Source organism: Corvus brachyrhynchos, unplaced genomic scaffold, assembly GCF_000691975.1.
Source record: "Corvus brachyrhynchos isolate BGI_N302 unplaced genomic scaffold, ASM69197v1 scaffold146, whole genome shotgun sequence".
NCBI lineage: Eukaryota > Metazoa > Chordata > Aves > Passeriformes > Corvidae > Corvus > Corvus brachyrhynchos.
The window spans coordinates 1,260,098-1,288,015 of NW_008238960.1; the positions used below are offsets into that span (position 1 = coordinate 1,260,098).

General features: G+C 40.5%; 1 protein-coding gene across 1 annotated transcript in view; it reads right to left on the reverse strand.

Annotated features, from left to right (window-relative positions):
* The window catches only part of KCNG2 (potassium voltage-gated channel modifier subfamily G member 2), a 54,507-nt gene that overhangs the window by 25,601 nt on the left and 988 nt on the right, over window positions 1–27,918 (reverse strand). The window lies entirely within an intron of this gene.

Below are 27,918 nucleotides of genomic sequence, written 5' to 3' on the forward strand. Positions count from 1 at the left end.
ATCGCACCTGCCCTGCTCACCGGGAGCCGCCAGCGCCCCTGCCGGCTGCGAGCGGAACTGCACCCGAGGGGAAAGGGCCCGACAGCCGAGAAGGCTGGGACTGGGTTTGTGATTGTTTGCTGTTACTGCCATAGTTATTGTTGTTTTGTTTGACTGGTTCTATATATAATAGTAAAGAACTGGTATTCCTATTTCCCACATCTTTGCCTAAAAGCCCCTTGATTTCAAAATTATAATAACTCGGAGGGAAGGGGATTGCATCTGCCATTCCAAGGGAGGGTCCTGCTTTCCTTAGCAGACACCTGTCTTTCAAACCAAGACACTAGTGAAGGATAAACTGACATTTTCGATGACAGAATGGTAATCATGAGGCAGTAACTCCATAAGTTATAAGCAATATTCTCCATTCCCTCTGAATTTCATGCCTCAACCGGGAGAGAACAACAAACAAATGGGTGCTAGGAAAAACTGGAGAGGACACATTCAAACACATTCCCAGAGGAGCATCTTCCTTTATCGTTAATCAGCTCACTAACTCTTAGCTCATTAGACTTGGTTAAAATGATCTCTGACAGAGAGTGGTAAATACTTTTAGTCACAGCCTTGAATCATCCTCTAAACACTCTCACCAACCACTCGCAAACAACAACACTGCAGTAACAGTGGTACTTTTGCTTCAACATTTCTGTGAGGATCCAGTCCCTGAATTTCAGAACAACACTTATATTAGATATTTGTAAAATGCCAGAGAATGGTTGGTTTATATGCAAAAAGCTACAGTCACCTAAAGATACTTTTCAGCATTGTGAAGATTTCAGAAGAGCTAACGATGCCAAAATCTCTCCAATTTCACTTTGGGGAAGAGAAATAATTGTTTAAACATTTGTTTCTACAGGGCAACATGAGCAACAGAGAAAAGCTCCTTCATGTGGCTAAGGTCCAGTAAAGGGCAACAAGCACTCTGAGGAATGGGTGCTTTTACAGCACAGGCTCGAGTGCAGCTGGGATTGCAAATACCATTACTGTCACAGCGAGAGCGCACTGTCAGCACAGCATATGCTTTAAGGATTTGGTCTCTTGTTGCTTTCTCTTGGTAAGATAAAATATTCACTGCCACTGCTGAGGGCTCTGCGCTTTTGTTTTCATGCCTCACTTGTTCCAGAAGTCAACATACTAAAAGGAGTTTACATTGTTTTGACATCAAGGCCAGGATTTGTTTTTCTCCTCTCCCCCGTGTAGCAGGTTGTTGCATAAAGAGGCCAGATACATTTCACAGAACTGTTTTGAATCTAATCTTACATGCACTTCTTCCTCCTTCAAAGCAGCAGCTAGCTCAATGTGAAAATCTAGCATATTGTTTGCTACAAAATCTCTGAATTACAGAGAGTTAATATTTTATTTTGTGGCTATAAAATATTGTTGCTTAAATGTAAGGAAGCAGCTTTTCCTTTTCCTTTTTTTCCCCTTTTTTTGTAATCATCAGTGGATAAATAGAAAGTGAGAGAGAAGTAGCTATAGAAGTAGAAAATAATATTGCTTGTGGTTTAACAGGTTGATTTTGGACACTGCTGGTAGCACCAGATGCTGGAGTTTAGTAACTAAAGTGAATTTTCTGACATCACACTTCAACATCCCAGAATCCCTAACAGCTGGCAACATTTGTTTTGGAAATCTCATATTTAATCTCAGATGAAAACATAAGCATGTGAAGATAGTTGTATTTATTATTCTCCTCGGCACTTCCACCTTGTGAGCTGGCTGCCCAAGACCGGGCTCAGATGTCAGTGGAACAGCTTGTGGTGCCACTTTAACTGTCCTACAGAAAAACAAAATACTGGGGGCTCCCAATTTGGCATCTATCCTGAGAAGTAAAACAAGCCTGGAAGGTCTGCTTCTGATCTTATGTGCATGGAATGTATCATGACTTTCACTAAATATTAAAGGGTATTTCAAAATTATGTGTGTCTTAAAATACTCTCTGTATGCCGGGGTTATCTAATGTATGCACATGCCTGCAGTAAAGCATCCCATTGAAGATTAACATTAAAAGCCAATACTTCCAGAAATGATACTACATTATCATCCAGTTGGCATTTTTACTATTTAATCTGACACATGGGTACATGAAAGACTATTAAAACACAGTCTGGAATGAGCTGCCCATCACAGGGATGAAGGAGAGAATTTGACTCTATATTTGTTGTCCATAATTTCGAAGTGCTGTGGGAGAAATGCTATATGAATATTTCAGTTTGAGGACCATATACAGGGTGGGTCATACACAGTGTGGATTCTGGGTTTTTCTTAAGTATAGTCAAAATTTTTATTCACTAAGAAGTACTTTCTTTGGCCACCTATGTATGCACATGTATATATCTACACACATGCACACACACAAGTTCAGCCACATTCCGTCAATAGCAGACAGCTGAGATCTTCAAAATACAGGTATTTCTCATCAAAGATTTTAAAGATTCAATAAATGTCAGAAGCACACAACTGCTTCATAGTCTTCTTTTTGATGAATTATTTCCTCAGTGGAGAGAGGGCTATTTCCCTGCTTACTGCCTTTTCACTTTGCCTGCTTCCAGAACTGCTCTTCACACAAATATTTCTCATTATCCCATTCTGTCAGTATTGCTGCATCTAAGTCATATCTGATTTTGCACGTGGCCCCCCTGGTCTCAAGTTGCCTTGGGTAAGAATGAAAAATGAAGCAAAATCATCTCTACCAACAGGCTGACTAGCCTGGTGAGGAGAGCTTGAAAACAGTGATGAAAGGGAAGTAGTGGTGGAGCAGAGACTGCTGGGTGCCTTGGCCAGGAGAGACCTCCTGAGGAAGGGTGGCCACAGAAATCGTGTGCACATAAATGAGGGTACAGGAAAGTGCCATGGGCAGAGCGCTCACACCTCTTCTGAGAAACCAGCCTGACCAGGTGGCTCTGAAGGGCACACGCTAAAGCAGGCAGCCGGGGGAGAACAGGGAGAATTCTTTGTGCAGTTGCACAGAAGAAAACTCTTACTCTGAGGGTGGTCAAACACTGACACAATGCTAAAAGAGGTGGTGGAGTCTATCTTTGGGGATATTCAAAACCCATCTGGACACAGTCCCAAGTAACCTGTTCTAGCTGATGCCACTTGGAGCAGTGGGAGATAAATCAGATGAACTCTGGAGGTCTCTTTCTACTTCAACTATTCCGTGATTTCGGGAACAGTCTCTTTTTAACGCTGCTGTAAATGAATGAATTAATTAAATTAATTAATTAAATTAATTCCATGTAAATTACAAAGTATTGAAAGTTTACATTTATGCTACAGTAGCAAGAGGAAGCCATGAGACCTTTTAGTAATTAATGTTTTAAGATTTCCTTTGTGAAATGAAACACATTTTGACAGAGAACAGGTAATTGTGTCATAATTTAAAGCCACCAGCATGAAACATATATTAGGGTGACCACAAGATGTTTTCTCTCAATTGCAATGAGAGTTGAGTCAGTGAATCTGTTCTGCAGTGCTCAGCCCTTTCTAGTCAGAGATGTGCTGAAACCTGACACTGCTGCCTGGAATCAAAGCAGTTCCCACTTCTTACTGTGACGTGATTTATAAATCACAGCACACACAATCACTTTAGTACTAAACCTTACACATGCACACATTTGGTGATACTACAGCTAACACTGTGGACCAAGAGGATTAGGAAATTCAGTTTACTCTTGTACTTATTACAGTCCAGTAGAACTTGGACTCCCAATAATGAATCCCTACCAGTCACTGTGGAAACATGGAGAGGAGAGCACCTGCCCATGAGGCTTACAAAATGCAAAACAGATGGGGTGCGAGAAATACACACATTTAAAAACAAAACAAACCAAACCCCAACAAAACAAAACTGAAAAGGAGACTGGGAGGATGCGGTAAAACAGATGCAGCTTAGCCTAGAAGGCAGACTCCATGGGATTTGGGGAATTAGCTTCTGAGTTTGTCCACACTGAACATGATTATGGCTCCCTACATACTCATTATCCCAGAATCGTAGAATCATTTATGTTGGAAAAGACCCTTAGGGGATCACTGAGTCCAGCCGTTACCCTGACACTGCCAAGTCCCCCACTAAACCATGTCCCAAAGCACCACATCTACAGTCTTTTAAATACCTCCAGGAATGGTGACTTGTACACTTCCTTGGGCAGCCTATTCTAATGCCTGACCACCTTATCAGTGAACAAATGCTTCCTAAAATCCAATCTAAACCCCCCCGGCACAACTTCAGGCTGTTTCCTCCTGTCCTGTCTCTTGGTACTTGGAAGAAGAGACTGAACTGCACTTCACTACACCCTCCTTTCAGGGGAACTACAACTTGGACACAGTCGAATTTTACATATTTCAGTATTTATTATCAGTAAACTTTGGTACCCCTCACCTCCTAAGCCCCTGCTTAGGGAAGGCTATAGCCAAAGAAGTTGAAAAGGTACTAGAATTTTGAACAGCTCTTCATTTTGTCTGTTTCTTCATCAGAGTAACAGGAAGCAGTGACACCACCTTACACATCTAGCTGAGATGTCCCCATCTAACAGGTTTCTTGTATAGATATGGAGCACAATAGCCAAGATAGTCTTCTCCAGAGAGCATTTTATGGGTCTTAAGGAGGACGCTGAATTAGGCAGTCCAAGAGGCCCAGGAGACTCATGCTGCAACGAAGGCTGCAAAATTCAGCATGTGAAGCTGGACATTGTTGCATTCTCTGAGCATACATTTTCCTTAATATTTTCATTAATTCAGTGGAGGAAAAAAGTAATAATTTTCTTCTCTGAATATCCCTCATCACATTTATGCCACACTACATAATTAGCTGAAACAATTCAATTTGTTAAATGAAAAAATTAACTTGACTCAACATTAATTATTCTGACATGCGTCTCCATTAGACAGATTATGAGTTACCTTGTGTCACTGCACTTGCCAGAGTTCTATAGTGAAAGTATGGACATTGTGACATCTTTAAGAAATCGGAGATTTGGTTCAACTACCTACGTGAAGGTATGGGATCCTTACCTGTATCTTCATAGCTAAACCCAATCTTATTCTGCACTTCCACAAGCTTTCAGTGTCCATTTATCTTTGTACCCTAAATAGAATTGAACCATTATTTCTATAAAGCTATTTGCACATTTCAGTGGCAAAGCAGACAAAGGCAGACATGCTAGGTAAAATACAGGCAGAGGAAGCACCACTTGTTTTTGCATTCTACCCAGAATTACAGAATTCTGTTCAGGCTAGCAAGCTTCAAAATTTCACAAAGGTCCTAAAACATGTATTTCACTTAAACAGAGCTACCAATAAAAAACAAGCAGAGACTGCAAGGATTAGGCAGAAAAGTTTTTCCCCACAGAATACTTATAGTATTTTACTTAAAACAAAGCATCGTGTTCAAACCATGCTTTATTTGTTTAGGAGAATTAACCCTTGGTTGGTTACAAGAAAAACAGATTTGTAAAATGTGCTTTCATCCTCAGTTCATATTTCCTGAACAACTGAACAGACTGCAGATACGTACCAAGTGGGTGATGTGCTAAAGGGAAGAGACTTCAGAGCTGAGCTGTACCTCCCAGACTCTGGGAAGCTTAGACTGGACATGGAGATTTGTTTGATCCAGTTCCTGTTAACTGCAACCTTGGATTAAGTATACGGTGTCAAAAGCCTAAAATTAAAATGTGTTCTGTCTGCACTTGCTTGGTCAGTGATTGAGCCCTGTGAACAGGGTACCCTTGACCCTTACTAGCAGCCACTAGATGGTGAAGTTTTTATTCTTCCATGAATCACACACAAGTTTATTTTAGGAGCCTTACTGATTAATCCTGTTAGTATTCTGTTTAATCAGCCAGTCAGACAAGGTACTATGAGTTAGTTGCCAATCTGAAGTATTTCTTTCCCTGTTCTTAGATTGGTGTATTTCAGAATAAAAATCATCAAAATCCAGTTTTTAAAGTATCTGCTCCAGTCATGATTACACACCCACAGCTGGCCTAAGATACAATGTAAATGGCACTATCAAATGCAAAAGTGACAGACTGTGTAGTATTTTAAAACACCATTGTTTATCCCTCTCACCCAGGAAATTAAACAGATTGTCTCATTTCTGTTGCCAAAATTCTGGAAGCATGAAAAACCAAACAAGTTTTGGTGTCTTTGAAAATCACAGAATTATCAGTCAAGTGTTCCAGTCAGTCTGCAGATCACTGTGGAGGAAAAAGCAGATTTTGACATGAGCTCTGGTCCTCTCCTAACAGCGATCTTTTCTCTCTGATCCATTCTACTGGTTTTTGCAATTCTATACTTAGCAGCTTCCCACCCACATGATTAATATGCTTGATTTAGTACAGAGTATAGCAACTAGATTTCTGACTAGAAATAAGAAGGTTTGACTGTGTGATGCCACTCTTGGCCCAGTTTCACATTCAGAAGTTCATAAGATTTGCTGGGGCACTTTTCCTAATAACTGTACCTGTCCTTGTGTCTCTTTCAGGGCCATTCATAGGTTTGTATGAATGGTTGTTAGATACATAGGACTGAATGGGAAAGGATGAGAGGAAATAGCCTCAAATTGCACCAGGAGAAGTTTAGATTGAGTATTTGGAAAAATGTCTTCAGTGGAAGACTTATCAAGCATTGGAACAGGCTGCTGAGGGAAATGGTTGAATCAAGATCCCTGGAGACCTTGAAGACACGGCACCTAGGGACATGGTGTAGTGGTGAACTTGGCAGTGCTGGGTTAACAGTTGGACTCAGTGATCCTAAAGGTCTTTTCCAACCTAAATGATTCTATGAATAAATGCTCTTATTAACTGCTCACAGATTTTAGATGCAGATCTAGCCTTTTTAATTTCCACATGAAATCCTTTGCAGAAAGGATAAATTGTATACAGATGCATCTTGCTTCTCTTGTTAGCTTGAATTAGCAAACACTGGATTTTATGTGTTTTCATTGTTTTTTTGCAGATGATGTTCTTGTTCTCATGTGTTTCATAAGTGAATTGTGCATTGACCTCAAAGTATTCACATCTCTACTTAAACACAATTCTGCCTCTGAATTTAACATGATTTTAGTTAATTATTAACATCATTTCATAGAATACCTTTTAAATTTAGACTCATTAAGATTATATATTTAATCCATGGTTGGAGTTAAGAGGAACTGGATCAAACAAAACTCCACGTGCAATAGGATTGTCTCAGACTCTGGTTAAAGGATAGCTCCTGGTATAAAGTCTGTCTACTTTAGCTCATTACTCTCTTTGTGCACATCTGGTGTTCCCAGAGCTTCTTCTGCCTTGTTTGTCCCAATATTCCTATCCACACTCACAGTGACACACACGTTTTGCACAAGATTAATACGGCTGTGGTTCCAGACCCCTTGGAGGAGGTGACTCCTAAACAGAGGGGGGTTCTTAACTCTATGGCATGATGCCCACACTGAGCACTGGGAACACTGACACAGTGCTAATAACTGCTGCTTAGTGTAGCAAGCCTTACTTGCCCTACCTGCTGTGGACAGAATTCAGGAATCCTGTCCTCCAGACATGTTTTTAAATAAGGTATTCCAGATCTTGCCCAGTACACAACTTGCATTTCCACAAGGAACAACCATCACTGCCTGGAGCGGGAAGCTCCCAGAGCCCTTCACTTCTATTCTGCAACAGTCTGTACCCAGGAACATCTACATTTTGCAGCTTTCAGTTCTGGTGAACTCAAAATACTGCAGCAGCTTGAAGTAAATTAAAAATTAAAATTTGTGCTAAATTAAATAGAAAAAATTAATACTATGACTAACAAAAAACTTCTCATGTATTTATATCAATTTAACACAAAATTCTGTTTTGAAATATCAATTTCATTACATTTCTGTCCTGAATTCCTCCTAAACAAATGTGGTAGCAACATCAAGTTTCCCAACAAAAACTGACAGGACAAAGCCACAGCAACTGTGTAGAAGCACTGATTCTTTTGGTTCCTGGAAAGGTGGGAGACAGTTTATATTTCTTCCCCTCAAACAGATAGAGGCCTTTTGAAGTTCAGGTTTATGAATTTCCACATTCTAACCCTGTTACTGAAGAGGACAAAAATGACCTGAAATAGTCTAAAGCATCTCTGTAATTTCTCTCACCAGCAACCCACTTCCCCCTCCACTAAATTGCCATTGCTGTATTCAGTAGAGAAACACTTAACTTCACTAAACACACTCACTCACTTACAGGATCATCTGATAATGTTATCAGTTTTAATGTTTCATAATGAATCAAAATTATTAGAAAACTTTGCGCTTTCTCTAATGCAATTATTTCAATCAGCTGACAGAGTGAGCATGTTAGCATTTTTAAGCCCTTATTCTCTATAAAATTTCAATGGACTTATCTACGCAATGCAGTGAGAAGGAATGGATTCCACTGTGAAGATGATGGCTTTAAAATCAGGTATAAAATATGACTGATTCAGTTATGAGCAATATCTTCAACAATCATATTGAACCCTTCATAAATCACCTCTCCTTTCAAAAACACTGGAACAGATACAAGAGGGAGGCTGACAGGCTAATTCATGTATGCAATAGATAAAAACATTTCACTGATATCTTGCTGGAGAACCCTGGTAGATCAGATATCATGAAGCCACACTCTGATGTAATATTTCCAGAGAACTGCTATACTGACAGAAGTGTGAGAAGCTCAATTCTAAGACCAACCCCCCCAGTCTGGAGGTTTTTGACCCAATAGGTTTATATGTACTGCTGAATAAGGTGAACTCTTGGGGCAGTGAAAGCGGACAATAACATCATCACTATGACAACAATCCAGACCTTTAAAGGATGCTCAGGGTGGCTATTTATTCACTAACTGTTTTTGCAGTTGGGCTAGCTATCTAAGAGAAAGCTCTCTTCTGTTCAGAGTTCCTTCAGTTTCTGCCAGATTGCTCACCACCATTCTACTTGCAACACCACCAAATACACAGAAACATTGGGATAAAATACCACTATGGAATTCATTTTACAGCATCACCACCACCGACAGGATTTTGTTTCTGAGCAGTTATTTTCATGCAGCAAAAGGACATGTTATTACTCATAAGGCATACATTATTCTGCAAGTGAGACAAACAACAAACACTGCCAGATCCCAGTATCTCTGGCACACTCCAAAGCTGCTGGTTTCCTCCCCTGTGTTGTCATGCTTTAGATCTTATTACCATCACAAAGATGATGAGGAATTTCCAAGTTACTTTAGTTCATTGCCAGCTGGCCTTCCCCTTCCATGAGGAAGGCTCCATGAGCTGCACAGTCTGCAGTGCTCACATTAAAAACTCAGTTAGGCGGCAATTAACCCAAGGGCTTTGTTCAGGAGGCGTTTAACACTTCACTCCAGGCCTCACTCATGGTCGCCTCATTGGTTTTAACTTCCTCCTGCAGGTTCCTACTGCAGCGCTCTGTGAGAGAAGCTAATTTGTGGGGTGCTATGCGGACACACAAATAGGCTTTCACAAACATCAGCAAAATCAGTATAACCACGCAGACCAGTTACCCCACTCTGGGTTACACCAGAGATTTGTGCGGAACTGTCACTCCGAGTGCTTGCCCTGATGGCTTTGCTCAGAGCTAGGCCTACAAAGGGCAACAGGCCCTGGCAATTCCATTACCAATGGAAAACAGGAAGGTGACCAAGATGGTGAACGGCTAGCAGGATCGAGGAAGTTGCTTCTTCCTTCCACCTTTACCTGACTGGCCAGTTCATTGTGCAGCTAAGAGGATATCCATGACTATTTCACTTTGAGCAATGGAAAGCTGCTCTTGCTTTCTTGTGTTGCCAGAAGATCTGACATGCTCTCAAAGAAGTTGGAGACTGGCAAGCGTAGGAATAATTTTGCACCTCTTTTTCTTTCCAACTATGCTCCCTGACTGCCAAAGGAGGCTCCCTGGAAGGTGCTCTACAGATGAATAAGCTGGTCTAACTCATCAGGTGGTGTTTGCTAGGGCACTGCAGTAGTGGCATAGTTAGGGAAAAAAGGCTGGATGTTCAGCTAAACGAGAAAGACCACAGAATGGAGAAGTTCCATAGGTACTGACAAAAAGCTGGGCTCCAGCTCTATTCCAAGCCTGTACTTTGGTAAATGTAAGGTTTATCTACTACATTGAAGAATCTGGAGCGTGGTCTCTACAAAAACCCTTTCGTCTCCCTCCACAGTGACAGCAGTGCATTGAAGTGATTCCCTGGCACAAGGCTTATGTGCTCAGCAGCTCTGTATATTTGTATCATGCAATACACCAGAACACCCCAGATTTATCTATCTCAGTTTTACTTATCCTAGGGCATTTGTTCCAAACAAACCTTCATTACTCTATTATTGGTTTTTTTGCTAACAACCAACGTTTACTGTTAACACAAAAGATATATCGAAGAAATAGGCAACAAAGTAACTTTCATTCTCTCTCCTCCTGAAATTTTTTAATTAAAAGACATCTCATAAAATATGAATTCATATCCAATTTGTTTGCTCATCAAGTAAAAAGCAAGCACAGATACCAGCATCTAAAAATTTGAATAAAGATCAGCAAATAAGTAGCTAACAGCTACTTAATGAAGATGCTTGAAAGGAATGTATGTAATCTGATTTGTACTGCATAATTCTTTTTGTATTATTTATTTTACACTTGAAATGACCTTATTTTATTTAATGCATTCAGTCTCAGTAGCTCACTGATATAGAATCATTTAGCTTAAACTCTGATTAGTCAGCTGCTCTCCAGTTCAATCAGTCCCCTTCCCAACAGTAAAATTTTATTTGGCTGGTGAATACTTCTATATCCTGACAGGAACTTGAAGCCCCATTTTGTCTCAGAAACCCTGTCCTGAAGTGTATCATCATACTCCACAAGGCCTAGCTTCAACTGAATCAACAGGAATTGAACGGGCTATGGAATTGGGTTCTAGAGAGGTCCATCCTCAGGCTTTTGAGGGGCTGGAGTGGAGGGTGCCCCGGGAAGGCTTGCTGGACAGAACTGGAAAGATCCTACCAACGTTATACAGTAAACCCAGATCATAAGATGAATTTCTGTGCCTCTGTCACCATTATAGAGATGTTTTTGTGGCTGTAAAGGATAGCTTCATGATCTGGAAGGGAAACAAAGTGTGAAATAAATATGAGACATGAGCAAACACAGATGGGTTTACAGAAAGAGAGTGGGAGAGAGAAAAGCACTTAGCTAAACCTCTTGTGGTCAGCTAAGAAATGCAAATTGTACTGTTTTGAGATAAAATATGATAATAAACTAAAATCATTTGGTGGTTTTATGCTTACAACTACCAAATCAAAAAGAAACATGTAATTTACAGTGTGAAGGAAGAGAAAAAGGATAAAAGGATAGAGACCAATATGGTATAAAGCAGATACTTCATTATTTTAGAGCCTAATTCAAACATATGCTGAATCCCTGCACTTTTCATGTAAGTTAGCAAGTGCCAAGCAGCTTGTAAGAAGCTGTCTTCCTCTCTCGGAATCAGGATCCCAGTCTGCTACGTCACCTAAGAAAACCATTACCAAGTAAATGCATAACTGGTACTAAGCCTATGCTTAAACATATATAAACACTCCCCTGGAAAATGTTGTATTTTCCCCCATGTATAAGCATATCTGTGTAGACACCCATATATTCCCCTCAACAGGCAGGGAAATGACAGACATGAGATCTGCAACACAAAATGCATGTGGGTCTCCAAAACCAGCCATCGGGAGCACAAGGCCAGGAAGCACCAAGGAGGGTCCAATCAGTCATCAGCTCTCACTGGCTTCCCGTAGAAACAGAAGCTTGAATCTCGTGTCTGCACAGAGGCACGCAGTGCAATTTCAGACACCTTGGGATATCTGAGGACAGATGTGACACAACAGCACCAGCTGGATGCCAAGCATGATGTGCTAGTACACCTAAAAGAGCCATCTTTGGGCAACCAGAACTACCATAGATAAACAGGTCCTTTGAGAATCTTTGCACACAAAGCCTTTGGGGATTTATTTTTAATCTCTTAGCAGCAACAAAAGATCCTCCATATTCATAATTTTTTAAAGTATGGCACTCTTGCATCAAAAGTCAGTGCTGCAGATCAACTGATCTCTCCACGGAGATAAGATACTTACTGATACAGCAGAAGTGCTATTAAAAAAAAATAGTGGATATCTACCATGCCTTGGTGCATGTAAACCTGAAAATTTCTGTAATTAAACACTATCCTGGAAGAAGTTTCCATAAGATTCACATTAGGCAGCTATATTTATTACTAAATGCTTCCTGTTTTACCCAAGCTGAACACATTCAGCAATTTGCATTACAGAGCATAACTCCTTAATTCTCAAGTTAAATGTGATCACTGCAGATCCTGGTTTTGCACATACCCAGCCCGTGCATGCCAATTTCCAGTGTCTGTAGCTTGATCAGGTGTCTGCTCATACAAAGTACTTGTGATGGGGACCAGCTGGAAATAAGCCTGTGCACAGTTATAATGTGTGTATGAGCATGTGTACAAGTTGAAAAACAGAGCACATTATTCCCTGTTTTCCAGAGGGGAGATACCTTGGTCACACAAGGTCATTATGGAGAACCTGACAGTCCTTGCCCTTCCAAAGCACATACACGTACCCAAGAGCCAAATGGAAAAAGAGAAGCCAGTGAAAGGGTTAATGTCAATTGGTGTTACCTCTTCTGCTGCTGGATAAATGCTGTTTTCTAAAACTAGCAAATAGCCTTCCTGACCCTGGACTGGTGAAGTAGAAGGATTTTAAACTAAAATGTTTTCTCTATAAACCACAGTAAAAAAGTCCCAGTTTCCTCCAAACCCTAGAAATTCTACTACTCATTGTATTTATCAAAACCAAAGCCTGGCTATGAAAAATAATTTAAACCTAACCACCTAGATATCCTTTTCATGTGCTAGAATCTCATGCTTTTGGCCTTCTGCCTCTGTTTTAAGCATAGTCTGTATTCCCACTGACTTGACACAACTGGCAATTTGTTACAGTGACAGAAAAAACAGGGCCACTTAATTCGCCAGTCCGTGAGGGTAAAGCAAGCTACTTTTCATAATGCATGTACAGGCATCATGTGAACATTCACTAGTAGCTGTGTCAGAATGCCTGGATACTGTGTGTTTGTCAGACTGTCATAAAGAGTTATAAATACACAGCTACAAACTGTAGATGAAGTCTTGCAGTATGGACAGACTACATGCACCTAAATTAAGAAGGTGTTTTAATTCTTGATACAGAAAGATGCAGAACATCTTTTTGCATGCAAACCTGTTAAGATTTTCAAACTGTGGTGATTTTGCACACGGAAAACCAATGCTTCCTCAGCTTCAGCAAGACCTACTGGATTCTGTGTGGTTCCACCAAATGACAGGCAGAAGAGGAAGCAATATAGAAACCACTACAAAGGAGCCCTCCTGAGCACTGAGTCTCAGATTATAGGGACAAGATGGGGACAAGGTGAGAGAATAGACAGCATGTTGCCTCATTTCCACCCCATTTCACACTCCTTAACACCTTTATTTCCAACCCAGAAAGACAGGAGCAGTGAAAACTCCACAACCCCAGTCAAGCCACTCCAGACGGAGAGTGGGGAGGAATTTTATACAAGTTACAGACATATTCATTCCAAATTCTCCTGAAAGTGTTGTAGCTGTTGCTGAGCACCTCCCTTACGGACATCTGCTCTTATGTCCATGCCACTTTCTAATGAGTGATCCCCTCAAATCAAATCCACTTTTTTCTAAAGCAGGAATAAAACACCTTTATCCATTAGCCTAGTTTCTGCTGCTTTCCTAATACTGAAATGGTGAAGGAGTCACTTGTGGTATTTTTTCCTACTTCCCATAATCTGGCAGATCTCTTTGCCTTCTGGGTAGTTTCTTTACTCTCTCTCCAAGCTATTCTTTGCTAGAGCAACATACTTTTCCTCTTATTAAGGACTCTTTCATCCCAAATAAATGTCTTGCAGTATCGACCCACCACGCATCAGTTCCAGCTCCTCATTACCAGGTCCATTTTTCCTTCTGCAGACATCTGCATAATTATATTATGTGAAAAAGCTTATATAAATCAGCTATCATTGTCATATGTTCAAAAGAATTGACCTGCAATTGTTATCTACTGCAAACCTTCAGCCTAATTACTTTTAGCCATCAAATCTAAGCAGTAAAGTCAAAAGGTGACTGAATAAGGATTAGTCAAGATGCATTTTGGAAACAATAGTTAGTAATTTATTTACCTAAATCCTACTTTCAAAGCTATTGTGATCGCATTCCCACAGGCCTCGAAATTGATTTTTGAAACAATACTTTAACTGCCTTCCTATCTGGCAAACTTTCTTTGGTGCTTGGCTGAGAAGCTGAGATTGACCCTGCCTTTTCATGTCTAGGTCTGTGCACCGATGTCATCTGCTCTCCATCCTCACTCACTGCTGCGTGTGCCAGCACAACAGGGATGGTGAGCAACTGTTACAACACAGGGAATATGTGGGCAACAAATGAAGCTTTCCTGATGCTTTCAATAAGCAGTGACTAACAGCTCTTCAAATTATCAAAACAGTAGCAAAAAAAAATTATATTTAAGGTTACATTTTCACCACCTCCTTATTTGTACATACAAAACATGTCCACATAACTGTATCAGCTAATTAGCTGTGCAGGTATTCAAATGCCTTTTCAAATGCATCTGTACACGGTCAAATGTAGATTTTTCACACCTGAATGACAGTAAACAAACAAACCAGAAGCCAAATGAAGATGTGGCTGTTTAATCTAGAGGATATTGCCTATTAAGAAACACATTCTAAGTTGCAACTGTGTAAATTATTACTATCTCTTTATACATTTTCAGTTTCTGCATGAAAGAATCACATTTGATCCACTGAAAATAAATCTGGTCAGAGGCTATTATAAAATGCAGAATGTGCTTCCACAAACAGAACAAGCAAATCTGTATAATTGGTACATTCATAATTTATTTCAGAGTCACCCTGTTCTGCTGACATGTATCTGTTCTTCTTAAAACTTTTTCCAATGAGTTATTTTATTTTCCAATAAAGGCTATCTTAAATCTCTCCTTTCTTTCTGTTTAATTCTGAGTATTTCACTGCTTGAAAGTTCCAATGACTATCTGCAATAGTTATATTTAACCTTCCATACGCCCCTCTTTCTCATATAATTGTTTACCTTCTAGGACAAGGACTGGTATCAAACTTCCTTTCTTTTAATTAGGCTTCTTTCCTACTGCTAGGCAGCACGTGTACCCCTTAGGCTTTCAGTTTACTAAATTAACTGTCAGCACTCTTTATGATCCCTCAAATTCTTTTCCCTCCACAGATTTATCTCATTTCATTATCCTTGGCAGTTCTGAAACATTTCAAAATTTGGTCTACTGAAAATCAATACCAGTACAAGAGGACATAAGGTTCACCCTGACAAGAGATAACTACAAATTTTGAGCACACCTCTCTAGTTAGCCTTGACCAGTCTTACTTCAGCTGTCGTTCAGTGCCTATAAGTAGAACTTGGGTGCACTATACAAACCCTAAAACCAAAAGTGCATTCTTTCTCTAGAAAAAGATATACTCCTTCCCATTTCCTGAACATTTCTTCTCCTCATCACTTCTTCAACTACTTTTAGTGAAATTACATTACCTGACTGCTTTGCCTAAGGCAAATGGATATAGATTATTTCAACATCTCTTTGTTTTCCTTTTTTTCTTCTGGAGGGTGAGGCCAGCAATTTTTTACTAGACTAGCAACATGCTGTGAAGTCAAATTTAATATTCTGCATGCCTCCTGCTCAAATTTTTGCTTTGAATATTAGTACTTCTTATATTGATTTCAAACATGAAAAATAACTGCATGTGGCCATAAAAGTGCATAGGAAAACAAAATCTGTCGGTTACACTGAGCTGTTTTTGTCATATCTGGCCTTCTGGGTCAATTCCAACTATATCACTCTAGTTAAGTCAGTGACTTACTATCAGTTCCTTGCCAGCTCCTGGCAGTGTTCCATGACTTCTTCTAGGTAACTCACAGAGCACGAGATAAACCTTAAGGTAGCTTCAAATGACAATAAAATGTGCAACTTGCCAGACCAAACACAATTTCTCTTTCTTCTAAGCCCCAGCCTCATCCAACCTGTGGTTCCTGTTCCAGCCTGCAGAACATTCAGACTAGGAGGAAGGAGGTTATTTGAAGCATCAGCCTGGAGGTGTTTCCAAGATGCATCCATGATTAAGCAAAGATTTTCCTTTGATTTTGTCCAGCTAAAGAGCAGATGAAAGTAAACGGACATCCCCTCCCCCCCCCCGGATTCTATCTTTTGCATTTACTTCTGAAATGCTTTCCAAATGTTTTCTCAGGGTTTGGCCTAAAATCTTGATATGCTCCCTCCTAAAATTCTCCTCAAACATATGTTATTTGCCTTGAAGTTGATAGTGCCTTTCCACTTCAGAAAAAATCTTCAGTTAGAGGCACCGTGAGATTCTCTATTTCCAGACCAAATCCATTCAGTTATCAAGGAAAGAATTAGGTCTTCCACAAAATCCAGTCAGGGCACCCACAGAGGAAGCTGATCTGCTAAATAAGGAGGTGCCATTTTCCTCAGCTCCTTTTCAGAGCTGAACTGCCATATGCTGCTACTCCTTCACTTGCATCCTCTCTGGAGGAAACCAGCTCTGTGTACTTCAGTCCACTGGCTCAGCCTTCCCCAAAATGGTGTGCACTTCACTTAGTTGCAGGCTAATGTCTTCTCATCCCACCCCACGGCACTGAAATATGTTTTTGGTGCCTTAGGCACCCTTCAAAGGAGCAGATGCTTCTTTTCCACACACATGTCACCAGGTGATGTGACAGGGACACATGACCCTTTGAGGGCCTGTGGCAGAAGGAGTCACAGACACGAAGTGATTGGTGGAAGGAGGTGACAGATTTTCACTCTGCATGTGACTCTCTTTTGGTCTCTGGTTTCTTGTGAGGAGGACACAGGGTTGAGGAGATGGAGGGAAGCCACAGTGTTGCTCTGATTCCCTTGCACTGCATCAAGGCAGCAGAGAGATAGGCAATGGGAGAAGAGCTTTGCTAGGCCCAGCCTAAATCTATCCCTGTAACATGTTAAAAAGAACAACAAGCTTCAGTACATGTCGTTGGGGCTGAGCAGTACCTTCTGTATTCCTTATAGACTCCTTCAAGAGTTCTGTGACACCAGTGCCCATCAGGAGTTAGGACTGCCTAGTGCAATAATGAAGCTCGTACAGCCTGGTCGTTATCTTCTCCAGCCATGCATGTATAACAACCATTAGCTTCCCAGCCCTTTCCAGGCTCAAAAAGCTTTGAAACAAAGCACCAGCCAAGACCTCCCTCTTGCAGCCTCACCTAAGCCTTCTCTCTGGCCACATCCTTCATGTCAGCTCACAGCAGGCACTCTTAACATCAACCCTCCAGCTGCCTGCATTGTCCTCCTCTCCAAAGGGACTTTGGCATCACTTTCCACAGGTTTTGCCTCTGCAAAGCTACAAAGGCCGTGCCTCTCACACTCATGCCTGCCACTCCACTCAAGAAAATAATAAAAACCAAAGGATGGAATGTGAGTAGGAAATAGAACCTGATAAATGAGACTGCCTTTACATAATTACAAAGCCCTAGCCATAACTGTACTAATATACTTATTGCTTTGCTGTTGGGACCCCACTGGTGTAGCAAAAATGTAACATGGGCAAATAAGCAACATAAAAATGTTTTAAAATCCATTACTGGATCCCCAGAAACCCACATGTTGTTTCCCGGCATTCCAACACTTACCTGTTGGCTTGGATGAAATTACGGAAAAGGCAGAGGAACACTCTTTTCCTTATCACATGTGTTCATTATCTTCCATCCTCACTATCACTGTATGAGATGCAAGCTCTGTGCCACCACCAATGTAGGGCACAATGTCATGTTCCCTCTTGCCTTTGCCTTTCATCCAGCCCCTACATGGGGCTGAGGAGTTCATCCAGGAACCTGAAGTCAGGCATTGTTGATCCTAGCTGGTAAGGACCCACACCTAGCTGGTAAGGACAGTCCTATGAATATGCAGCTGGTGACTCTGAAGCCACTTCAGGTGACACCTGTTATCCCTGTGAATGGGTAGGTGAATGCACAAAATTAACAGAAAAAACCTCTAGCTTGTGACAACAGAAGACAGAAAATAATGCAAACTGTACAGATAAACAGCCTGAACACTGTTGTTCTACTTTGACCTAGCACTATTTTAAGTCAAAGCACCAGTCTGTGGTAATTTTACGGTAACTTATTTTAAGTGAAAGTGGATCACTATATTATGACTATCTGAATACATCAAATGGCCAGATGAAATTCCAGCAAAGGATGGCTCTAAGTTGGACCATGCCTACTAGCTTTCATAGGTGGAAATAGGATGACAAAATCAGTAGTTAACAGAAGACTTCATTGAATGGTTCAAAGAACCTCATACTGCACATTCATGATGTATCCTGATTTTGGGAGCAGTTTGCCCCTAGACCCCAACACTGCATTTTCATTTACATTCTGAAGACAAAGGGTCTGATTTCTTTTATACCTTTCTTATGCTATCTAATTTAACTTCAGCTGTGTTTTGTGCTTCACAATTTTCCCCTGAAATCTCCATTGATGCAGAGAATAACTTAAAAATTGTAGAGTAGGATCTTTCTGTGGTACAGTTACTTTTTCTTGTTAGTAATGGTCCACTTTTGCCAATGCCAAGAGTGATGTAAAGGATGCCAAGGAAGCAAAAATGTGGGGAAGGAATCATGTCACTAAACTTTGATAGTTTGAACGTGCTTGAAAAATCTTCTTGACCAAGAAGAAAGCAAGAAGAGCCCAGAGAAATGCTGACTCCAGAGGTCTCAGAAAATAATCAGGTGGCTGCCACTACACATGACAAATTGTCATCTGACTTTGGTTTTTCATGCTGACACAGGCATAGAGCAATGTGCCCCCCTTATAACACTTTTTTATAAGAAACTCAGTAAATCCAGTTTATTAAAAAGTATGAAAGTATGAGGTTTGGATCATACACCAGTCTTCTCTCACTTAAGCTAAAGGTGAATCCCTTCATTTGAGGAATAAATTCTAGATAATCTTTAAAAAAAAAGATATCCAGTATTTAGAATTGTAGTAGGTTGTTGAACAAGGAGCCATGTTTGATATGAAACAAGAAAGCATGCATATCCACATGTGCAGCATTTGAACAGGTATTATTTGTCACAGTCTCCCACAGATGCTATCAGAGCTTACAGAGAAATGCAATGGTTATTAAAAATGATTCACCGCACTTATTAACATGACAAAGCACAAGAACTGTGAACTAGTGATTAGAATGTATGAGATTTGATAAATAAAAGGCTTTTCAATGTTCTCTAAGGACACACTCTTGAAACCCCTTACTTTTTGTGAGTCCATCAGCTTCAGGACTGTACTCAGTAGTTTGTTTGTGTGAATTACGCATGAAGGGTCCATTCCAACTCATACCATTCTATTATCCGATGCCATTGGGATAGTGTGGAGAAGCGGCCAAGCTTTGATTGCAATTGCTCAGTTAAAATTTTCACTTACAGAAAACACAGTTTTGCTGTGCCAAGTCCAAGTCAGTGCATGTTTTGAAGGTATTTATGTGGATTCCCTTCCTGCAGGAGAAAAGCAGAGCTTGCCAAAGTGACTTGCAGATGGAAGGTGCATTCCTGATCATATGTGTCTACAAACAGACCAAGTTGGGCAGTCCTGAGTCTGCTCTTGCTTGACACAAGGGAGGAACCATCATCTTGGAACTCAAAGTGGAGGAAGAAAGCCAAGTGAGAATCACCCATTTTAACTGAAAAGTAATTAGGCAAGAACACCAGCAGATTGCAGTGGAAATTGAGAAGCCATAGAACAAATTGTTGCCATGGACTCAATGATCCTTGTGGATTCCTTCCAACTCAAGATATTCTATGATTCTATGACCCTAAAGGTGAAGTCTGGCAGGATGAGACACTGAATGTAAGCTCTTTTCACAATTTTTTTATTTTAAAGTTAGAAAAGAAATAAAATCAAAAGTTTTCCTCTTGCTTAGTCCAAGGGTGATATATTATTCATCCATAACTCTGAGGGTTTTAAGTCTAGACCAACGTACAAGTACAAAGAAATAAGTACAAACACATAGGAGTGAGGCATGCTCTCATTTACACAAAGGTAGGTCTGGACAGGCTCCTTTGATTTACCTCAGCACAGCCAAGAAGAACATTTCCCTGCCATGCAGCCAGGAATTGCTCTCAATTAAGAGCCCTGAACAGCAGTCTACAGAACCAATTCCAGTCCCTCCACTGCCAGAAGAAGCCTTCATGGTGTGAAGCCTCACACAACCACCAGTAGAGGCTGAACTCAAAATCAGGCTTTTAGGGAAACACTAAATGCAATACTAAAGTGAGAAATCTTTTAGTGACATTTACATTGAAGAATATACACACAAAAGAGGATATTCACAATCTACAATCACCAAATGCTGGAACTCTCAAAAGCCTGGAGAATATGCTGCTTCTGCTTCTGGTGGATAAAGAAAAGGTTGTGTATGCTGTGCATTTCCAAGCCTACCAGGACTCAATCTTTTGTTTCTAAATCAGTAGATATGAAATGGAGTCTTACACCTGCTTCTAGACTACTTAAACTTGTCATGAAAAGACTTTCCAAAGTTTCTCTTTTTTCACTCTCTTTCATATGTAACCCTGATCAGCTTCCTTAATCCATATGTATTTGCAGAGCTTTCTGCCGCCTTTAAAGTCATACTCAGAAAAGCCCTTCCTGAAACACCTTTGATGACTTTACAGTCATATAATAACATTAAAAACTACCACTCCGCATCTGAATAAATGACCTTGAAAAACACAATAATAAAATAATTAAAATAACAAAAATAAAATAAAATCATTCTAGGTACAGAACTCACAGCAAATCAACCTTATCTGAACCAGAACTGGTGTGACTAGAGTTGTTCTTGCTTTCTTGTAGGCTGAATAGAGGAGACTTTCTTAAGGAATTGATATGACTTTCCCTTAAACAATGAACACAAGTTCAACTGAATGCAAGCTGGAAAAAACCCTAAAACTTAGCTGGGAACTTAGACTGAATATATTAATTTGAGTACTGCCACAGAAACTGTGTCTGATTAAACGAAATAGGGTCATGATTTTACTGTATACTGAAAGCCATCATATAAAAGGTACCATTCAAAGTATTGATGCATACTCATGCACATCAGTAGAAACCACAGACAAGCCTCTTGTGGCTTCACTGACTGCTTAAGCCTGGCAGGTAAGGCTGGTCATTATTCTGAGCACAGATGTAAGTTCAGAAATATGCCAACATGCATTATTGCAATCAGCATGCATTACTGTACATCAGTGTGCCTGTAATCAAATTTAACAGCTCAACCAAACAATAAGGTCTTGCAGTCTGAAAAGATGGCAAAAGGTCCAGTAATGGCAACAAAGTGGTACTAGACTGTCCATGGAGACATGCAGCAGGTCTCTGCCATCAAAGTACAACTGCAATTTCACTGCAAGAATCAGTCTTGATGGTCTACCATAATCTTCATTAACTAGAAGCACATTATAGTGAGCTCCAAAAGCAATCACTTCTGATGTCAGAATTAGAAACTAAAATTTATGAGATGTGCTTCATGTCCTGGGAAATATCTGCTTTTTCAAGTATTTCTTCCTTAACTTTGGAACATTACCAAAGGCAGTTTGTGAGGGAAGAGAATTAATCTGCGAGAACCAAGTAAAAATTTCATCCTGACAGGTCAGAATAAAGTAGAATTCTAACCTATACAGACTTTAGTCTTGGGATAGTATTTGAAAAGCTCTACAGAGGCTTGGGTTTCACTAAGAGTTTTGTTGAAGGAATTTGTGATTGCAGAGTCTCCATAGAGGCTCTGGCTTCCTGGCTTTACCAGCTGAAAAAAATTGCACTGATAATCTGAAGGAAAACAACTGCTTTTCCTGCCATCCATTACAATCTGATCAGCATGGAGTACCTAGGATTCTCACACTTTTCTCTGAGAAGTTAAAAAACCCCTCATCTTCCCTCAAGCTCAGTCTATCCTTCATCCTATTACTTAGAACACTTAATGATTTACAGTGTTGACAATGCACTTTCTCTAGCAATTGTTTCCACCTCGTTTCCAAAGCAGGATGTTCCTATTTTTAGAAACATATTTTTCCTCCCCGCCCCCCCAACCCCCAAAAAACCCCCAAAGTCCAAAACCAAACAAAACCCAGGAGTTTTTTCTCTATACATTGCAAAAATCATTATGATAACGACCTTCAGACAGTGGGACAGGTTCCTGGCTGACACTGCCTTAGACCACTCGTTCAAACAACACAACTAGACCCATTCATGGGAATCACATATTGTTTTCTTCATTAATCTGCATCACTTGTGTGGTTAAACCAGCACATTTCCATTGTTGTTGACTCTGAAGGTGGTGGTCTTCTATTATTGCTCATGCAGTTCAGTGTTGCTTCAGCTGTAAACAACTGCAGAGCTTAGCTGTGAATGAACTCCTTCCAGCTCAGCCCACTAATGCCAAAGCCACCTGAACCAGGAGTGGTACACAGCACAGAAAACAGGGCTCACAATCCATGCACTACCACAGCAAGGGAGGGACCGAGGGGAAAAAGAAGGCAAAAGGGAGAGACTGTGAAAGGATGCAAATGTTCATACCCTCAAAGTCACCACAGTAAGCAGATCTGCACTAAGAGATACCCATTTTCAGACAAATGGGTATCCAAGCAGTATTTTCCTTGATTCAAAGCTGGTTTGATGTGACAAACATTTTAAAGCAGTAGCTTATATCCAGTTCTAACTCGAGAAATTAACAAGTGAGTGGAAACAAGCTTCCAATTCAGGATTCACTTCTGTTCAACACCCTGGATAGATGAAATCCCGAAGTCTCAGAAATGCGCTAGACTTGAAGAAGTTTGGTTTCGTTTTCAGGGGTACAAGGCTACACACAAAAAAATTATTCTCACAGCTGTGCCAAATCCCTGGAGGACGGTTTATCCTAAATCTGGTTTACTTCTCGTCCTTTTTCCTTAATCTGGCCACTTTCTCCTTAAACATTTTAAAATCACAGATGTCTTGTAACTCAGACAGTGGGGCAATGTGCATAAAATGATGACGTGAGGAATCTGCTTCACAGCCAACACACAACTGCTTTACAGTACATCTAGGAAACCTCATTGTCAGTCCATCCCAAGAATGCTGTCTGACTAGAAACATTAAAAGAAACCCCAACAAACATTACAAGATGGAAAGAGATATATAACAAACAAATAAACATGTTTATAAATCCTCTCCAAAGTTCCCAGAGGACCATGCTCAAATCCCAGGTATACCAAACTAAGCCAGTGTAATAGTGACTTGGTAGTATTAACAGTTAGAGCTCATGATCTCAAAGGTCTTTTGCAACCTAAATGATTCTATGACTCTGCTGTGTGTCAGCACCCATTTTCCCCTAAGGAACAATGGAGTTCAGGAGGAGAAGGGTATCAGCAGCACGGCCCCAACTGCTCCCATGGAGCTCCCACTCACAAAAGGTGAGCAGTGGGCATCCTGGCACTACTCTGCACACAGACGAAGATAGATCTTACCCATTACTCCCTGCTCAGTTTATATCAGTCTATTTATTGTGTTCATAGAACCATTTATAGATGGCTGAGACAAACGGCTCTAACTCAATTGCCAAAAATCCCCCACACCATTAATATTTACAAAGTGCTTCTTGTGGGTACCATCTCAGTCTAAATACTATTTGTATGTTCAAGAAACACAAAGCTCTGCAAAAGAAGAGAATAATCTCCACAAACACCAACACGTGTAATTCTTCTTCTTGAAACAACACTGAAAGGATACATTTTTAATGCTTTATTTTTGTTTCATCTCGGTTGCTTTAAAATTCCTAGAATCTTGAGTACATTTTTTCTTTTAAATGCTCATATTCTTTCCCATTTGCCAAACATTGATTTTCCTCCTGCAACTTGTGCAGAACTCTAATTTAACATACTTTAGTTGGATCTCTTGTTTTCAACAAACTTCACAAATTCTACTGAGAGCTCAGAAAGACACTGGTTAACCAAGTAGCACAGAGCATTGAGAACCATTATTTGTGCACATATCCTGCAAACATAGTGGTTTTACATTTAATTTTGACCAATAGCTGGCATCACAGTTTACAGTCTTACTTATCCTTATTTTTAAAGTAGTTATTTAGAACCCTGAAAGAGAATAAGAAAGAAATAATTTGGGACCTTTTCTGCTCAGGAATAGGAATACACTAGAGTGGCTTAATTCAATCACAGTAATTGAAATTCCTCCTTTAGTTTTCTGTCACTTGGAAAAAATACCACAAACTTCTGACTCGCTTTAAAGATTTAATCGCCAAATGGTTGTGAAATGGCAAATTTGTTGGTAGAACATGAACAATTATCAGAGATGCCAGTTCATGTTAAGGAGCTGGGAGACTGCATACTTCTTAATTCCAGGGTGAAAAAACAAAGAGATTTTAAATATCTAATAAGAAGAAAAATGCTCCAAAAATTGCTCTTCATGCACCTAAGGTTAGTGAAAGCACAGGAAGTTTGAAGATGTAAAGCACTCATCCTGAAGCACATCAGCTTTCAGTAAACCATCACAGATGAATTTTGAGTTTTCAAGGGCAGAAGGACAATATTAAGAAAGCAGAGTGACTCTAGCCCCTCTCTCATGTTAAATAACATAGGGAGTGTCCACCCTCTCCACTGCGAAGTCAGGGAAAAGCCACTTGTCTTTCATCAGGCAATATGACCAGCACCAGAACCTTCACAAACATTATTTTTTTCACTCAGCTCACCGTTTAACCACAGTGCACAGAATCTTAATTTGCATTTGTATCTTAGTCCAGAGAAGAACAAAACAAAGTGAGGAGCAAGGAAAGCGCCTCCCACATGCAAAACACTACACAAGAGGAACAGAAGCAACAGAGTCTGACTTTCTGTGGGGATAAACTGCCTCTTGAAATGGAACGTGTGTGTGGTGCAGAGGCAGCATACACCAGGAAAGCAGTACCAAGTAACTTGAAGTTGTCAGGTTTAATTAATTGGTTCTTAAAAATGCCAGAGTCCCTTGACTGATATGACACCTCTTATAATCTGATGAGGACACTCATCTGAGTAGGGAAACATGCAAGTCGGGTAACTCAAAACTCATGTCTTAACTGAGCAGATAAGTTACTCCATGCAATTTAAGGCACACTGAGTATTTAAAGAGGTACTGCACCAGACCTGATAAGGTTTCTTAATTTTTTTAGGAGAGCTGCAAAACGTTTAAAAAGAAATAATCTCAATCCTTATCACCTACATGCATCTGAAAGTTTCTGAACCCTCTACTGAAACCCATCTGCATCACAAATTTAACACTCCGGTCCCTTCACTGCCCATGTCATTTTTAAAGTAAGAGAAAGGCTCCTCAAGCATTTAAACCTTTAAAAAACTAGGAGTTTCCACTATCTCCAGTTTTCTGTTTCTTCTCTTAATACCATTTAAATCGAACATTTATCATTCATTCGGTCTTAAAATGTTGCCTCTTTTTCTTCCTTGCAAACAAGCTGAGCACACAGGGATCACACCCATCTCAGTCTTTCCCCCTGATTGCTTAAAACAAGCAATCAAATAGCTGTGTGCATGCAAGTTCACAAGCTAAAAGCTGTGCTGAGCATTCAGAAGACAATACTCTGGAATAATTCCCCACCTGGGTACTCACCCAGTACCAAGAGTACCCGTTCACGATATTAGCATAGGTACAGCTACATCATCAGTTCCCACCAGCTTTTCCGGCTCTAGCCTCTCCAATTAGACTGGCCTCATGCTAGAGAAGTCCAAGGGTTTCCACAGGGTCTAAAAATCCATCCAGCACCAGCTTGATTACTGAGCCTGTCTGACTGCAGACAGTGCTGGGTTCAGTGCACGGCACAATCTGATTACCTGGGGGCAATTTCTTACAGTGTCCTGAAATCATAGTGAGGCATTGAAAAGGATTTCTCCCAGAATCAAACACAATGACAAAGGAAAGGGAAATATGAGAAGCATTCAAAGACCATCATAGTCCTGCCTAAGTTCAGCAAAGAAATGCAATTCTAATGAAACTCTTCTCTCATCTGTTTTATCAACACAGAGGAAATTAAGGGGAAATTAAAAGTAATAAACTCACACTTTTTAGGACTTCAAAACCAAAGCCACGTAAACAAAGCTGGGCTATATTAATGGGGATCCTGATGATAGATCCAGGCACCATGAGAGTTAGTCATACAAAGGGCTGTGTCACACTTAAAAACTGAGCTGAAACTTTTCTTTCTGTGCTGTTTTAAAGCCATTCCGTACTTAAGCCCGAAGTGACAGCAAACATTTATTGACAGTTAATGCAGTGCTCCTGCGATGTATTATTAGGCACAAGCCCAGAGGCACAAGGCCAAGTGCTGTTAATCTCCTGGTGAGTGCCTTAGTGTCTCAGATATGTACTGCCTGAAAATATCCGGTGATACCACTAATGTTTTTTAAAAGGCAGGAGTCTTGAGTTTTCACAGAAACTGATACACTGATTAACCCACCAAAACAAAAGAGTAATGGAAAAAGCCCTGCAACAGTTCACCCAGTTTCTAAACCCTGTTTTCCCACATCAGAAGTGATGTACCAAAAAAATACTACCCTCCTCTGCCTTACCTCACGCTTTACTTCAGCAGCGTCAAATCACATCTTTCTTGCTTGGCTAAAACCCTTTCCAAAACAAGTGAAAACACCTATCAGCTTTTACCCAAGGGAAGTGAATTGCTGAATATTCAATCATAGGTTTCCTTCCAAATGCTCTGCTTGTTTGTTTTAGAGAAGCCTTAAGAAGGGCAAATAAAAGGTTTGAAATCCTCTGAGCAAAGCTGACTTCTTTCTCTGAAGGTCACCCTCAAGTAATTTCGAACCGTGGAAATAGCGCAGGGGTGGTGGGATAAGCAGACTCAAAAGACAGCTTTTCTTCTCAAGTAACTTTGATGCCTCAGGCTGAACTAAAAAAATGCCCTCAGGTGGAGGTTCGCCACTTTTTATGGGCCTATCCAATTATACCCTGGGGAGAAGGATGCAGCAAGAAGTTCTTCTTGCAAAAGTAACTCCTGCACAAGCACTTCAAAGAAAGGAGAGTTTTCTACTGTTCTAGAGTTCAGAAAAACTCCACTAGAAGTGATCAGGCTTGTCAAGGGTCTTACGGTAAAGTACCCTCTCTGGGACAAACCTTAATCACTATTTTCAGGGTCAGTGCCAAAGCTGGACTATTCAAACCACACGATGCAGATCTGAATCAAGACAGCCCCTTCATATTCCTTCAGAATTTATGGCCTGATCATACTAATAATATGCACTCAAATTGAGAGTAATGCATTTAGCAAACATCAACTATGACTGCCATGCCTATTCAGAGCATTTTGACTAGGATCCAAACTGAAATTCATAATTCATAAACGTTAGCTAAACATATTATTTAGGAGATGTTGCAACCTGACTAAAGACTTAATTTTGTGTAAACCTTGAGAAAGACGCGGGAAACCAGCGGGAGCTCTGCCTAAGCAAAAACTACAGGATCTAGGGCTCCTGTGCAGCTCCACGCACGAGCACACCACCGTGATAGCCCCGCACACCCCGTTTCTGTAACGAAAGCGAATCGCCACCCAAAAACCGCAAGCAGGCAAGCGAACAAAGAAGCGCTCCGGGGCAGCCCGGGCAGGGCAGCGGCTGCGTCCCCCCCAGCTCCCGGCGCC